This window comes from Callorhinus ursinus, unplaced genomic scaffold (genome assembly GCF_003265705.2).
Source record: "Callorhinus ursinus isolate GAN/ISIS: 27379988/994484 unplaced genomic scaffold, GSC_fseal_2.0 scaffold27, whole genome shotgun sequence".
Taxonomy (NCBI): Eukaryota; Metazoa; Chordata; class Mammalia; order Carnivora; family Otariidae; genus Callorhinus; species Callorhinus ursinus.
The window spans coordinates 20,876,430-20,892,665 of NW_027397089.1; the positions used below are offsets into that span (position 1 = coordinate 20,876,430).

At 37.6% G+C, this 16,236-nt stretch overlaps 1 protein-coding gene and 1 pseudogene across 2 annotated transcripts in view; one reads left to right on the forward strand and one right to left on the reverse strand.

The window, feature by feature from the left end:
• Positions 1-16,236, forward strand: part of LRP6 (LDL receptor related protein 6) — a 166,627-nt gene that overhangs the window by 44,105 nt on the left and 106,286 nt on the right. The window lies entirely within an intron of this gene.
• Positions 8,810-15,165, reverse strand: LOC112830012 (bublin coiled-coil protein pseudogene; annotated as a pseudogene).

A 16,236-nucleotide genomic window follows, 5' to 3' on the forward strand; every position in this document is an offset into this window, starting at 1 on the left:
CTTTCTACAACCTTTAAAAATTTAAAAACCCTTTTTAGCTAGGGTCATACAAAAAGCAAGGCATGGGTTGGATTTGACCCCCTGACCATAGTTTGCCTATTTTTGCTTTAGAGAAAGGGTGTATGCATTTAGTTGTTGATATAAGCAAAAATTCTAGAATTGATGTTTGTTGTGACTTTTCTGCATTTCAGATGACCATATGATTTTTCTTTTATATATTAATGAGGTGAATTATCGCTGATGGTTCAGAAGTTGGTTGCTGTGGGTTTTTTTTTTCCTTAGTTTAATTGGGGTATAATTTTACATATGGTAAAATTCACCCTTTTCAGAGTATGATAATATGAATTTTGACAAATGCATACAATTGTGTATCGCCAAAGATGAAAAAGCTGGACCCTAGTTAAAACAGTAAGAACAGATTTTAATCAGTAATATATTATTGCAACATGGAAAAGAGTACGGCATAAATGGAACTCTACTTTGATTTGTACATGGGTAACTCAGTATTTTAAAGGGAGAATGAGGGAGTAGGGAGGGGGTGAGCAGGGGTTCATTAGAGTCAGGGGAGTGATAAATTACAAAAAGCTGGAAGGGGAAATTGGTCTATGTGAAATCATCTGGGTTGGCTAACTGGCACTTATCAGAGGCCCCTCTCCTCCCACAGAGACGGGCAGACAGGGGCCCTGTGTTCAGGTGTTGGCTGGAACAAACAGTAAATTCTTTTGGCAGCAGTGAGTTTCTCAGGGACTAGGGTCATCTTAGGGATGCAGCCTTGAGCTGTTAGAAACTGTTAGTATTTTGTTCAAGTCTTTTTTGGCCAAAGTTGAGGCCTAGCTGAGCGACTCAGTGGAGCCTGGCTAGAGTTCAGTCAGAGACTCTTTGTCAATATCAGCACCACAGTTGAGGTACAGAACTGTTCCATCACCCCCCAAAATTTCCTTATGCTTTTTTGTACTTACCTTCTTGCCCCCACTCTCAGCTCCTTGAAGTTAACTTGTTTTCTATTCTGTAGTTTTCTGGAATGTCATACGAATGGAATCATACAGTATGTATAGCCTTTTGAGATTGGCTTTTTTGACTCAGCACAATACGTTTGAGGTTTATCTATGTTGTGTGTATCAGTAGTTTTGTTGTGGCTGAGCAGTATGTATTACAGTTTGTCTATCCGTTCATTAGTTCAAGAACATTTGGGTTGTATCCAGTTTGGACAATTAAAAGTAAAGCTGCTATAACTATTTGTATGCAGGTTTTTGTGTGAACCTAAGTTTTTATTTCTCTTTCATTACTCTTGGGTAAATACCCAGGAGTCAGATTGCTGGGTTCTGTGGTAACTATAATTAACTTTATAAGAAACTGAAATTTTGCCAAAGTGGCTATACCATTTTTTGTTCCCACTAGCAGTGTATGGGAGCTCAAGTAACTTTGCATCCTCACCAGTACTTGAAATTGTCAGTTAGTTTCCTTTAAGCTATTCTTATATGTATGCAGTGGTATCTCATATGTGTGTGTGTGTGTGTGTGTGTTTTAAACACTGTCAAATCAGCTTTATTATTCAGAGCCACTTTGCAGAATTCATAGTATACAGCATATTCATTTCATAGGTTGTTTACAATTATCATTCTAGAGATACCAAAGGAAGATTCAAGTATAAATGCAGTGGAGTCTGCGCCTTGCCATATGCTGCTTCTATGCATGGAGGGTGGTGTTTCCCAGCTTGGTGGGGGCAGATGGCCCCCATTCTGAGGGCTGATTAATCCCTGGGTAAAGTTACCAACTTAGGCTCTCTCAATTTAGGCATATAAGTCAGGGTATGGCTAGTAAAACATAAACTACTCTAGGTTTTTTAGACAGAAACATTTTAAAAATTATATTCCATAATTATATTATTTAAAAATATAGTACTTGGGTACCTGGGTGGCTCAGTGGGTTAAGCATCTGACTCTTGATTTCCGCTCAGGTCATGATCTCAGGTCATGAGATTGCGCCCCCCCATCAAGTTCCGCACTGGGCATGGAGCCTGCAGATTCTCTCTCCATCTCTCTTTGAGTCTTCCCCCATTCCCCCGCCCCATGAATACTCTCTCCCCCCACCAAAAATACAGTTCTTCCTAAAGCTTTTAAATTTAGCCTACAGATCTTATTTTTTAAATTGTAGTGTAGTTGACATAAAATATGATAATAGTTTGAAGTGTTTAGCATAGTGATTCAACAATTACATACATTATTGAAATGCCTACTGTGATAAGTGTAGTTACCATCTGTTGACATACAAAGTTATTACAGTATTATGGATTATATTCCTTATGCTATACTTTTCATCCCTGTGACTGACTTATTTATTAACTGTAAGTTTATAATTCTTAATCCCCTTCACCTATTTTGCTCATGTCCCCCTCCCTAAAACCACTCTCACTTTTGACACCAGTTGCAGATTGGGGGTCCACAGGACTAACTTTAGGTTCAGTAATTTACTAGGACTCTCAGAATTCACTGAAAGTTGTAATATGCTAGTTATGGTTTATTTCAATATGAATAAAAATCAGCCAGGGAAAGAGGTGCACAGGACAGGGTCCACTAGAGTTCCAAATGCAGAGCTTCTAGTTGTCTTCTCCCAGTGGAGTTAGTTGTGTGGACAGCGTTTACTTCTCCCGCGCTGTGTGACAACATGCAGAGTAATGCCAACCAGGTCATTACTTCCTGCTTGACTGACTTTAGTCTCTAGCCCCTCTAGAGATTGGACTTAATACTGAGTGGCCCAAAGCTCCTACTATAAATTACATTGTTGGCCTAGACTATCTGAGGTGGCTCATGGCCTCAGATAAACAAAAAGACTATCTTCAGACAGAGTCTAAAAGACTCTTATCAATGAGATAGTCCAGGGGTTTAGAAATTACCTCTCACTGGCTGAGGGCAAAGACCAGACCTCTCCTAGGGCAAGGTTAATCATTTACTGCATATATGTATATAGAAATATATTGGTTAGTTTCCAAATTTTTAGGATTTTGTAGATAATGTCCTCTTACAGGGGCTAGTCTAATTCTCTTGTGGCCAGAGAACTTACTATATATGATTTCAGTTCTTTGTTGCATGGCCCATATTCTTGTGAATATTCTATATGTACTTGAGAAGACTGTTCATTCTACTGTTTTGGAGTGTTTCCTTTTCCTGTGCAGTGCAGTAATTTTTGTCTTAAGATTAGAATTTTTTGGTCTTTGAGAATTTTAGAGAGTTTACCAGTAGGTATGTGGGCTATGTCCTCCCTTTTTCTCCCACCTGGGAGAGATAAATTTACTCTTGATTTTATTAGTAGTTGTATCTTATTCAGGTTTCTAAAAACTTGTCTTGATATAGTTTTGTAAGCTCATGTTTTTCCTATGCTTTTCTATGTGGTGCTTTTTTTTTTTTTTAATACTTTGGGGATCTCTTCTCCCTTTATTTTTCTTATAGTTTCTTTGGATTAGCTCTTTACTTTTCATCCTTTTAGCTTTTAATAATTTAAATGTCTTTAGTACTCTTTTTACCTGTACTTCAAAGTTTCATTATTTGCATCTAATACTTCTGTAATAATATAATAGATTTCTTTGAATTGTGTTTTATTTTTTAGAAATGTGAATCTTAATTTCCAGACAGACAGATATGGATTTTTTTTCCTAGTTATTATTTCAAGGTTAATTAATTACATTTACTCTTCGACATGTGTATTAGTCCTATACTTAAGATTTGCATTATGGTCCAGTGTGTGGTTATATTTAAAAAATACTCCATTTGGGGCGGCTGGCTGCCTCGCTCAGTCAGTGGAGTATGCAGCTCTTGCTGTCAGGGTTGTGAGTTCAAACCCCACTTTGGGTGTGGAGTTACTAAGAAAAAAATAAAAAATCCTCAAAAAAATATTCCATGTGTGCCTGAAAAGACTGTATATTTTGTGGTTTTTGAATGCAGTGTTTTAGATGTGTCCATTAAATCAAACTTGTTTGTACTGTTGAAATTTTCTGATTCCTAACTGATTTTTAAGTCTGATTTATTAAGAGAAGTGCGTTAAAAAAATCTTACACTTGGTAATTAATTTGACAATTTCTTTTTGTATATATGCCTATTTTGCTTTATGTGCATTGAGGCTGTGTTTTGAAATACAGGTAGATAAGGAATTTTCTTCCTGATGTACCTCATACCATTATTTAGTGACTTTATTGCTACTACTGCATTTTGCCATAGAGTCCTTTTTGTTAGGTATCACTTGCTATATCCACTTTCTTGTAAATTTTTGCATCATATATAGTGTTCCATCTTTTTACATTATGTGTGTTTATATTTTCTAGGTGTTTCTTTTTTAAGTAGCATATAGTTGGAATTTTTGGTTTGATTTTAAATCCATCATTAAAAATGTATCTTCTAGGGGCACCTGGGTGGCTCAGTTGGTTAAGTGTCTGCCTTTGGCTCAGATCATGATCCCACGGTCCTGGGATTAAACCTGGCATCGGGTCCCTGCTCAGCGGGAGAGTTTGCTTCTTCTTCTCCCTCTGCCCCTCCTCCCTGCTTTTGCTCTCTCTCTCTCAAATAAGTAAATAAAATCTTCAAAAAAAAATAAAATGTGTCTTCTACTGAAGCTTTTTTCAGTCCTTTTACAACTTGTGCTTATTGTAATTGCTAATATAGCTGTACTCATATCTGACTTCTTATTTTGAGTTCCTTCTATTTGTTCTGCCCATTTCTTTTCTTTCTTGTCTTTCTTATTGATTATATTTTGTCAATTTTTTCCCTTCTACAAATTTGCAGTCTTTTTGAGAATAAAAAAAATATCTTATTTGGAAAAATTTTTTAAATTCTGGGAATTTTTAATATCTACACTTAGGAAATTCTTAGTATACTTTACCTCTGTTTATTACTTTCCTGGCTTATATATTATCATTATCTTGAGTTTAGGTTCTGCTTCCTTGTTTCTAACCCATAAGACATTATTTTTAAAATTTAGATTTATCATTCTATCTTACATGTTAGAACTCTGGGATAATTTTTCTAAATCTTTAGAATTTCCTTTAGTGAAGTCCTGTTGGGGGCAGACTCTCTCAGGCTTTGTTTATCTGAATCTACCTTTATTTTGCCTTTGTTTTAAATTTTTTTGTATAGGATACAATTCCAGGTCAACAGATATTTTTTCTTGCCATGTTAATGGTATTATTCTGTTGTCTGATGGCTTTCTTTGTTGTTGTTGAAACTATCCATTATTACCATTCCTCTCTGATTACAGTTTTAGTGTGATTTATCTAGTTTTAAAAAAATTTATCTAGATTTTTATTATGCTAATTGGTATTTGGTTTCTTGATTCTATGGACTGATGTCTTTCATCAGTTCTAGAAAACTCTCCTAAAATATTGCTTTTACATCATTTTTCTTTTCTTATAGAACTCTTAACTAGACATTTGTTTTCCTTACTCTTTTAACCTCTCTTTCATGAATCCATTTCTTTGTGTATTTAGCACTAGAGATTATCCAGAATTATCTTCATGTTCATTAATTATGTCTTTATTATAGTCAGGTATTTCTACTGTTTCCGTGTATGTGTGTGTGTGTGTTTTCCTTTTAGCTTACCCATTGAGAGTGTTTAAGTTGGGGTTTCTGGCATTATGTGTATTCTCTCATCTAAGGGGGCTACCTTGTATAGATTATAGAGACCATCTCTCCTTCAACACTAGATTACTTTTCTCAATTTTTCCTTTCTATGTTTTCTGTGCTCAGAATATTTGCTTTAATTTTTATGGGTACAGACATGCATTTAAAATATTTTTATACTTTTATCTGTCATTTTTTAGGTGCTCTTTAATAGGAAGGTTTCTCTGGGCTTCTAGTCTGTCATTTTGCCAAAAACAGATTTTATAAGTTTTTTTTGCCCTCTCCATTCCCCAATATTTACAATTTCTTTTCTGTACGATTTCATATATTGCGCTGTTTCTAATACTCAGAAGCGTTAAGTATGTTCAGCTTGCTGCTTCTCCTTTTTTGTTTCAGCTTTTTTTTTTTTAAGATCTTATTTATTTATTTGAGAAAGAGAGAGAGAGCACGAGCAGCGGGGAGGTGCGGAGGGAGAGTGACAAGGAGACTCCCTGCTGAGCAGGGAGCCCAATGTGGGGCTTGATCCCAGGACCCCAGGATCATGACCTGAGCCGAAGGCAGACCCTTAACCAACTGAGCCACTCAGGCACCCCATATGGTTTAGTTTTTTTGTATATTTTAAACACTCATAAACTTACATTTCATACCTACAAAAAAGATAAAAAGAATTACATAATGAACAATGGTATGCCTACTATACAAGCTAAGCAATACAGTAGTATCAGTACAATTTGTTCTTCATACTGGTTGCCTCCTTGCTTGCACCATACATCATATTAAATTCTTTACTTTTGGAGATGTGAAGTAGAGTGAGACTCTAAAAGAACCTCCCACCATGAGTTTTAAAAATATATACTAGATTTCCAATTTGATAAATTTTGAGAGTTGGATTAGAAATTAATTCGTAGTCTGCTCCCATTTTCTTTTTGTCATTTATTTCAACTGAAGGAAAAAGTTTTATTGTGTAGCTTTCAGATGATTTTGTCCTTCTTTTCTACATGCTTCCCATCTCTGGTAGATTAATGAATGCCTATTGAAACATACTGTTCAGCTTTTTAAGTGGTGTTTATATAGAATTTATTAACAAATTAATATCTTACCCATTGCTTTGTGTTCTTTTGCAAACTAAATCTTTGTGAAATGAACCTATTTAAAATATACGTTTCTGGGGCACCTGGGTGGCTCAGTAGTTAAGCGTCTGCCTCGGCTCAGGTCATGATCCCAGGGTCCTGGGATCGAGCCCCACATCGGGCTCCCTGCTCGGCAGGAAGCCTGCCTCTCCCTCTCCCACTACCCCTGCTTGTGTTCCTGCTCTATCTCTTCTGTCAAACAAATAAATAAAATCTTTAAAAAATATATAAATAAAAAAGTAAAATATATGTTTCTGATGTTTTAAAAAATAAGTATTAAATAACTGTTTCTGTCTTGTTTCTTCTGTGGTTACCTTAAAGTTTTTTCTTTGACTTGTTTGACTCCAGGGTGAAATTAGAAGTAACTTATTCTTGCCTTTTGACCCTAGATAGTATCTAGGTAGCTCTAAAATTAGCACCATTATCAGAAGACTGGAGATCTTCTAGATCATATTTCACCCTGATTTTTGGAGTCTCAGAAAGAAATGGACTCAGTAATATTCTCAAAGAGTCTTAATGTCTTCCCGACCTCCACAAAGAGTGGGTTGGCTTTAGGGTGTGTCTGTCTACAGTGGGTGTCTGATTAAGGTTGCAGACTTTTCTCTGCTTGATCTGTGTGGATTTGAAAAAGAGAGTAATAAGTGATGACTTTTATTTTCATGAGTGTTTAAACACTTGGAAGTATACCAATTTTCCCTGGTGAAATCTCAGAATTGTTAATTGCTTTTTGAGTAATGCAGTTTTGTTAAAGGCTTCTTTTTTTTAATTTTAATTTTTTTTAAGATTTTATTCATTTGACAGAGAGAGAGAGAGCACAAGTAGGCAGAGGCCGCAGAGAGAGAGGGAGAAGCAGGCTCCCCACTGAGCAGAGAGCCCAATGCGGGGCTTGATCCCAGGACCCTAGGATCACTACCTGAGCCAAAAGCAGCCGCTTAACCGACTGAGCCACCCAGGCGGCCCATGTTGGCTTCTTAAATATTGATCTCCTACTTGACTGGACCTACTGAAGTACAAAACAAAAAATTATAATTATTTTAAAAAATGTTAGTTTTGTGATCTTTTTCACACTTTAGTTAGCATAGCTAAGGGTAGATGCAAGTCACCCAGTGTCAAAGTAATACAATGTCAAAGTGACTATATTGTATATATTTTTATGAAAATCATAGGTAACTTAACGTGCCTTTTTTTAAAGCATTTTGACAGCATGTTCTAAACTGAGAATAAGATCTCTAAAGGGATATTTATTGTATTCACTTGTTCATATCCTATAAGTAAAATGAGACTCTCGTGTGTGTAAGATCTTCAATGAATAAGCAAACTTAAAACTCCATTGAGGGTTGCCAGTAAATATTTTTATATGTAAAGAATTGGAATCTAAAAGTTTGGAAATTTGTAATAACAATTTGAAAATCTATTTTCATCCTTACATATCTTTGGATATTTATACTTAGTACAATTTAAGCAGTAATTGTGAAGTCTAAAAATCCCATTTCTCAAGTTATAAAACTTTTGAGGGAAATATGGAAGACTTGTGTGGGAAATAATTTATTTGGTGCTTTGCCTCCTTATATAATCTTCCATAGCTTTAAGAGCTACTTATTAAATAATATTTAGGGCCAGCCGGTTAGTGAGTTAAATATATTAACATCACTGTAAAAGAGTGCTATGGATAAACAGATACTTCAGGAAGTCAGATCCCTCTTCACTCTTTCTAGACATTAAGTGAGTTAGAATTCTTGGAGGAGCTTTTATTTTTTTAATTAAAGAAAAAATACTGTTTGTTTTGTTGTCCACCTGTTAATGTCCGAGCAGGGTGGGGAAGTGCCCTGGAATTGGGCAGGCAAGCAGGGTGGCTGGTTCGCAGGCCTACACCTAACCCCAGGAGAGGATGCTAGGCAGTGGGGCCTGGCCCAGGCACACCAAGGGCAGTACCAGGAGGGTGGCCCAGGCAGGCAGACCCACCAGGGAACCTGTAAGGCCAGCCCTTGGGAAAGTATCTAAGCCATGGTACGTGTCCAGGCCAGAGCCTAACCCAGGGAGGCAGGGTTGGGGCTGGTTGGTGGCTCCCAGAGCCTAGGGCCTGGCATTTCTAGGGACCTCCCCAAGCTGCTGCTGGAACCCAAGGCATGTCTACCAGTTGGACTCAAGCAGCTCCTGAAGGCAGACATGGAGGTGGTGGTTCTTGTCCTCTAGGTGGTCCAGACAGGAGTTGATCTGATCCACCATGGAGTTGATGGCAGCATATTCTGCTTTCCCAAAGCCATCGTCCTTGCCTCTTGCACCTCTCTCCACCAGCATGCCCAGATCCTCCCTGGGGCCCGACACCGTGGGCTCGGATGCCACAAGGGCTGCGCTGCAATGGAACGTGCCAACAGCCGGTGCCAGTCAGAAGGTCAAGGAGGTTTTAGACAATATTGATGTGTGGGTCCCAACCCAGACCCATTTAATGAGAATCTCTGATGGAAGAGCCCAAGTTGCTGATATTTTTAAGAGTTTCTGAAGTCCTTCCCAAATGCTGCCATGACTGAAAATTGGCATCATCATCATCATCACTAGTATTATTGTTATTACTGTGTTTGTGTGTGGAGCGGGGAGCACAGCCTAAGAAACACTGTGCTAAAGAAAACTTGTATTAGTCCATTCAGGCTTCTACAACAAAATACCATTGCTGGTGGCTTATAAACAGCAGAAATTTATTCTGGAGATTGGAAAACCCAAGCTCAGGGTGCTGACAGATTGGGTGTCTGGTGAAGGCCTGCTTCCTCCATGGCTGTTTTTCACTGAAACCTCACAAGGTAGAAAAGGATAAGGGAGCTTTCTTGGGCCTTTTTAATAAGGGCAGTAATCCCATTCATGAAGGCTCCACCCTTATGACCTAATCACCCCCAGAATCCCTACCTCCTAATACCATTACATTGGGAGGTGAGATTTCAACATATGGGTTTTGGGGGTGACTAGACTTTCAGACCATAGCATAATTGTTAATTATATTTATAATTCTAGTTTCTGAATATTCAAGAACTGGTTATGTCATGGTCATTATGTATTAATGATTATTGGGTTTTGAAATTATGAAAGTGTGAGTAAATCAGACAGGTTAGTTGAGTTTTCTTTCTTTTACACCTCATTATTTCATTGTTTATGGTGACATAAATACCAAATTTTAATGTTAAGTTGGCTTTTCTGTCTGTCACAGAGTGTTCCCTTTATATCAGTTTTCATCAAGATAATGTTTTAGATAAGTGTACAGATGGAAGGTTCAGGATGTAATTTGCCTGATAGTTCTCTGCCAGTCATTCTTATGAATGTTGACATTGGCCCTTAGGAGAGGAGTCCCAGTAGATTGAGGGAAGAGCTGTGAAACTTTTGAACATGCCATTTGTAAGATGTTGGGATGGGGGGACTTCTAACATAAGAGGCTTTGTTGGTAGAAGAGTTGAAGTGACCATCTAAACTTTTAAAGTGATGCTTTTGGATGGTATTGGATCTAAAAATGCATGTTAGTGTTCATAGTTTTAAGTAATAGAAACCTCTGTGGTTTAAACAGAAAAAGTATTTTTAAAGAGGTTATTGGGTTACTCATAAAATTTCCTAAATCGTAGAAGAACCAGGCGTTAATGAGCCTTTGCTATTGCCCCCAACCTCACCAGCATGGGTTGCTTGTGGTCCTTGCTGCTGCTTCTCTGCTGTTGCTTCCTTCTCTTCTGCCTCCACTTTCTCTTTTTCTCGGTTTGTCTGACAGGCAAAACCCAAATATTATGCCCCCTGTCCCGACTGCAAGGGAGATTTAGAAAGCAAATAGCTTGTGCTTTCAGGACGTGCCTCTGCCTCATGAAGCAGAGGATTCTTTGAACACAGGAAGGTAGATGAGACACTCTATGGCTCCCTAAAATGCCAGGTATCCACAGCAGACATTTTGTGAGTGCATGATCATAGGACCTGTGGATATCTTTGCTGTGATTTGTGTATTGTTTCTATTTTTCCCCCTTTTTAGTGTTGAAAAAGTGAATGAGGTATGATGGTGGATATAAAGGAAGACAGTTAACTATAAATTTTGTAACTGGAATGGGCCCCAGGAATAATGTAAGCCAATCTAAAAAAGAAAATACTAATTTTAAGGGTTAATGTTCTTTAGGTAGACGTCATTCTCTGAGAAATCATATTTACTCCTGATAATGAAACCTATTTCTACCCCCATTAGTCCTCATAAGAAAGCTGCTATAATACCCACAGTGACAAATGTCTTTGGCATTTGTTCCTGCTGTATCAGGGCAAAGTACAATATAATAAAAGCAGGTAAGATGAGCTTGAGAAATGGGGAAAAACTGAGAGCTTTTCCCCCAAGGTCAGGAACACGGCAGGGATGCCCACTATCACCACTGCTATTCAACATAGTACTAGGGGTCCTAGCCACAGCAATCAGACAACAAAAAAATAAAAGGCACCCGAATCGGCAAAGAAGTCAAACTCTCACTCTTTGCAGACAATATGATACTTTATGTGGAAAACCCAAAAGACTCCACCCCATAACTGCTAGAACTCATACAGGAATTCAGTGAAGTGGCAGGATATAAAATCAATGCACAGAAATCAGTGGCATTCCTATACACCAACAACAAGACAGAAGAAAGAGAAATTAAGGAGTCGATCTCATTTACAATTGCACCCAAAACCATAAGATACCTAGGAATAAATCTAACCAAAGAGGCAAAGAATCTGTACTCAGAAAACTATAGAATACTCTTGAAAGAAATTGAGGAAGACACAAAGAAATGGAAAAATGTTCCACGCTCATGGATTGGAAGAAGAAATATTGTGAAAATGTCAATGCTACCTAGAGCAGTCTACACATTTAATACAATCCCTATCAAAATACCATCCACTTTTTTCAAAGAAATGGAACAAATAATCCTAAAATTTGTATGGAACCAGAAAAGACCCCGAATAGCCAGAGGAATGTTGAAAAAGAAAAGCAAAGCTGGTGGCATCCCAATTCCAGACTTCAAGCTCTATTACAAAGCTGTCATCATCAAGACAGTATGGTACTGGCACAAAAACAGACACATGGATCAATGGAACAGAATAGAGAGCCCAGAAATGGACCCTCAACTCTATGGTTAACTAATCTTCGACAAAGCAGGAAAGAATGTCCAATGGAAAAAAGACAGTCTCTTTAACAAATGGTGTTCAGAAATTGGACAGCCACATGCAGAAGAATGAAACTGGACCATTTCCTTACACCACACACAAAAATAGACTCCCAAAATGGACGAAAGACCTCAGTGTGAGACAGGAATCCATCAAAATCCTAGAGGAGAACACAGGCAGCAACCTCTTCAACCTCAGCTACAGCAACTTCTTCCTAGAGACATCGCCAAAGGCCATGGAACCAAGGGCAGAAATGAACTATTGGGACTTCATTTGCACAGCAAAGGAAACAGTCAACAAAACCAAAAGACAACTGACAGAATGGGAGAAGACATTTCCATATGATGTATCAGATAAAGGGCTAGTATCCAGAATCTATAAAGAACTTATCAAACTCAATACCCAAAGAGTAATCCAGTCAAGAAATGGGCAGAAGACAGGAACAGATATTTTTCCAAAGAAGACATCCAAATGGCCAACAGACACATGAAAAAGTGCTCAACATCGCTCAGCATCAGGGAAATCCAAATCAAAACCTCAATGAGATACCACCTTACACCAGTCAGAATGGCTAAAATTAACAAGTCAGGAAACGACAGATGTTGGTGAGGATGCGGAGAAAGGGGAACTCTCCTACACTGTTGGTGGGAATGCAAGCTGGTGCAGCCACTCTGGCAAACAGTATGGAGGTCCCTCAAAAAGTTGAAAATAGAGCTACCCTACGACCCAGCAATTGCACTACTGGGTATTTACCCCAAAGATACAAATGTAGTGATCCGAAGGGGTACGTTCACCCCAGTGTTTATAGCAGCAATGTCCACAATAGCCAAACTATGGAAAGAGCCAAGATGTTCATCGACAGATGAATGGATAAAGAAGATGTGGGGTGTGTGTGTGTGTGTGTGTGTGTGTGTGTGTGTGTGTGTGTGCAGTGGAATATTATGCAGCCATCAAAAGGAATGAAATCTTGCTATTTGCAACGACGTGGATGGAACTAGAGGGTATTATGCTAAGTGAAATGAGTTAATCAGAGAAAGACAAGTATCATATGACCTCACTGATATGAGGAATTCTTAATCTCAGGAAACAAACTGAGGGTTGCTGGAGTGGTGGGGGGGTGGGAGGGATGGGGTGGCTGGGTGATAGACATTGGGGAGGGTATGTGCTATGGTGAACGCTGTGAATTGTGTAAGACTGCTGAATCACAGACCTGTACCTCTGAAACAAATAATACATTATATGTTAAAAAAAAAAAGTAAGAAGGGAAAAATGAAAGGGGGGGATCGGAGGGGGAGATGAACCATGAGAGACTGTGGACTCTTAGAAACAAACTGAGTGTTTTAGAGGGGTGGGGGGATGTGGGGATGGTTTAGCCTGGTGATGGGTATTAAGGAGGGCACGTATTGAATGGAGCATTGGGTGTTATATGCAAACAATGAATCATGGAACACTACATCAAAAACTAATGAGGTAATGTATGGTGACTAACAACAACAAAAAAAAGATGAGCTTTAGAAGTGAACTGAGGAAATACTCAAGGGTGGTAACGGCAAGATTCTCCTCAAAAACTAATTTCCGGATTCCTGTAATATATCAGACAGTAATTAAAGGCATGACTGAAATAATTTTATCTTGAAAAAAGAAATTGTCTCTACCAGACCATTAAGAAAAAGTCAGTGAGGCTATCTATGTAGAGCTTCTAGCTTTGGGTGATGGGATGTTCTCGTATACCCTCTGAGGTGGCCTAGTAGCAAAACGTGTATAGAATAGACAAGTTATATTAGTAGACTCTCTACTAAATAGATAGACTAATTTAACTATCTAAAAATAGATTAGGTATAAACCAGTTTTAAATTTACGGAAATATTGTTGCAGTAAAGCTTTATAAGTATTGCTATAGAAATCTGTACAGTGGGGGAACAAAGGAGAGAGTACTCAGTTTTATTTGGGGAGCTATTTCAGGTTGGCATTTTCTAGCTGAGCAGTTGTTTTCCAGGGAGACAAGGTAATAGCTTTTAGTCAGTAGGAACACTATGTGCCAGACTCTCATGCCATTGCACATTAAAGGAATAGCAAACAGCTTGTTACTGGAGCATAGTAGAAGAATAATGATATTCATTAAAATAAAATTCTGCCTTTATTTTTTAAGGCTATGTGCTCTGTAATAATACACACAGAATGGCCCAAGAGCAGGTGAGTACAGACCATTACTAAGCATTTGAATGCTGACTGTAAATACACTTGCCATTATATGAGATTGTTTTAGGATAGAGGGTACAACAATAAATAAAACAAGGACCTGGAATAAGAAGAGGTGGGAAATGTGTAAACAGTCCTAATATTGTATTATTTGAAATGTACAGAGGAGAGTGTGCTTGAGGGTGTTATGAAATGCTTCACCAAGGTGTGGTGACATTTGAACTCTTCTGAAGAATCAGGATATTTTGAAAGTATAGAAGGAGGAGAGAGGCATTCCAGACAGTTAATATATCATCATTATTATATTTAGAGGAGCTCAAAATGCATCACCTACGATGTATAGAATAGACAAGTTATATTAGTAGACTCTCTACTAAATAGATAGACTAATTTAACTATCTAAAAATAGATTAGGTATAAACCAGTTTTAAATTTACGGAAATATTGTTGCAGTAAAGCTTTATAAGTATTGCTATAGAAATCTGTACAGTGGGGGAACAAAGGAGAGAGTACTCAGTTTTATTTGGGGAGCTATTTCAGGTTGGCATTTTCTAGCTGAGCAGTTGTTTGAACTCTTCTGAAGAAGAGTTCTTCTTTCTGAAGACTTCTTTCTGAAGTTCTTCTTTCTGAAGACTTCTTTCTGAAGAAGATTTCTTCAGAAAGAGGATCGTAGATAACAGCAATTTGGGAAAATGCATAATTTGGAGATAATTGGGGGTTCCAGATGACAGCAATAAAGTGAATATCACAATGAAGTGAATCAAGGGAACTTTTCCCAATGCATATAAAGTTATATTTACACTATCCTCTAGTCAGTTAAGTGTGCAGTGGTGTTATGTCTAAACCAACTGTATATGTACCTTAATTAAATACTTTGTTGCTAAAAAAACACTAATCATCATTTGAACTTTGAGCCAGTCATAATCACTGATCACAGATCACCATAACAAATATAATAATGATGGAAAGTTGAAATATTGGGAGAATTACCTAAATGTGACACAGAGACATGAAGTGAGCAGATTCTGTTGGAAGATGGTTCCAGTAGACTTTCTTGATGCAGTGTTGTCACAAACCTTCATTTTGTAAAAAACATGATATCCGCAAAATGTAATCTAACAAGGTATGCCTGTACTATAGCTAGCAATTTCTTTGATAATAGTAGGGAACTAAATTGATTTAGTATGTTGTTTATTCCCAGGTTTATAAGCTTTATCTTCTAGTAGTGGTATACAGTGTTATTTCTGAGTTAAATATATTCTTTGTATTATGTCCACTAACTTTTAAAAATTAATCACCTAAACTGGGCGTTTAAGGATCATTCTTAGCAATCTAATTTTCTCTGGGATAACCAGTTTATACATGTAGAATTCTGTTATGATGGATATTGTCACAGCAAAGCCATCTCCATGTTCTTTCTTGTCCCTCAATAGAATGATTACTGTACATTTTCTTTAAAGATGAATCCTCTAAAATGAATGCTTTCACTGTCTTATTAATCATCACTTATTATTGAAATATGATACCAACACAAATAATCAAGTAGAGGGGAAGTGTGGAGTTATAGCAGACTTCGTCACAGTTCATTTTTTCTTTATAGTTCTATCAGGAAACATATCCTTGAAATCTCCAATCTCCTCTTCATGTAAAAGCCCAGTTTACTTAACCAGTGTAAGATGGAACTGGCTCAGGGATCAGGAAGAGGAAGGATGCGTGAATTTTGCATGATATCTTTTCTTTTCACTCTCATTAGAATTTTTTTTCCCACTGGTTGTAAAATTTCACCATGTATCTGTCCCATTATGTTCCTAATGACTCTTATACTTTGGGGCTGGTTTGGTTTCACATGCAGCTTTTTATTGCAGTTTCTTTTGCCCTGTTACTGTAGTCCAACTTTTTTTGACTGTTAACATCCTTTTAATTTTATTTACCTTTTCTATCCTACTTTCCCTTAGTTTTTACACTAGTTTTTCTTTTACTCGATTGACTGGTTCTTTGGATATATAAGGAAAAACAATGAGTTGAAGATAGTCATTTCATCCTTATCTGAAGTCATCATGTTGCCCCCTAAACTGTCTGTATTCCATATTTTGTTGAATGACACCAACATGGACTCATTCACATTTGCCAACTCTTGAGAGCCATCCTACTCT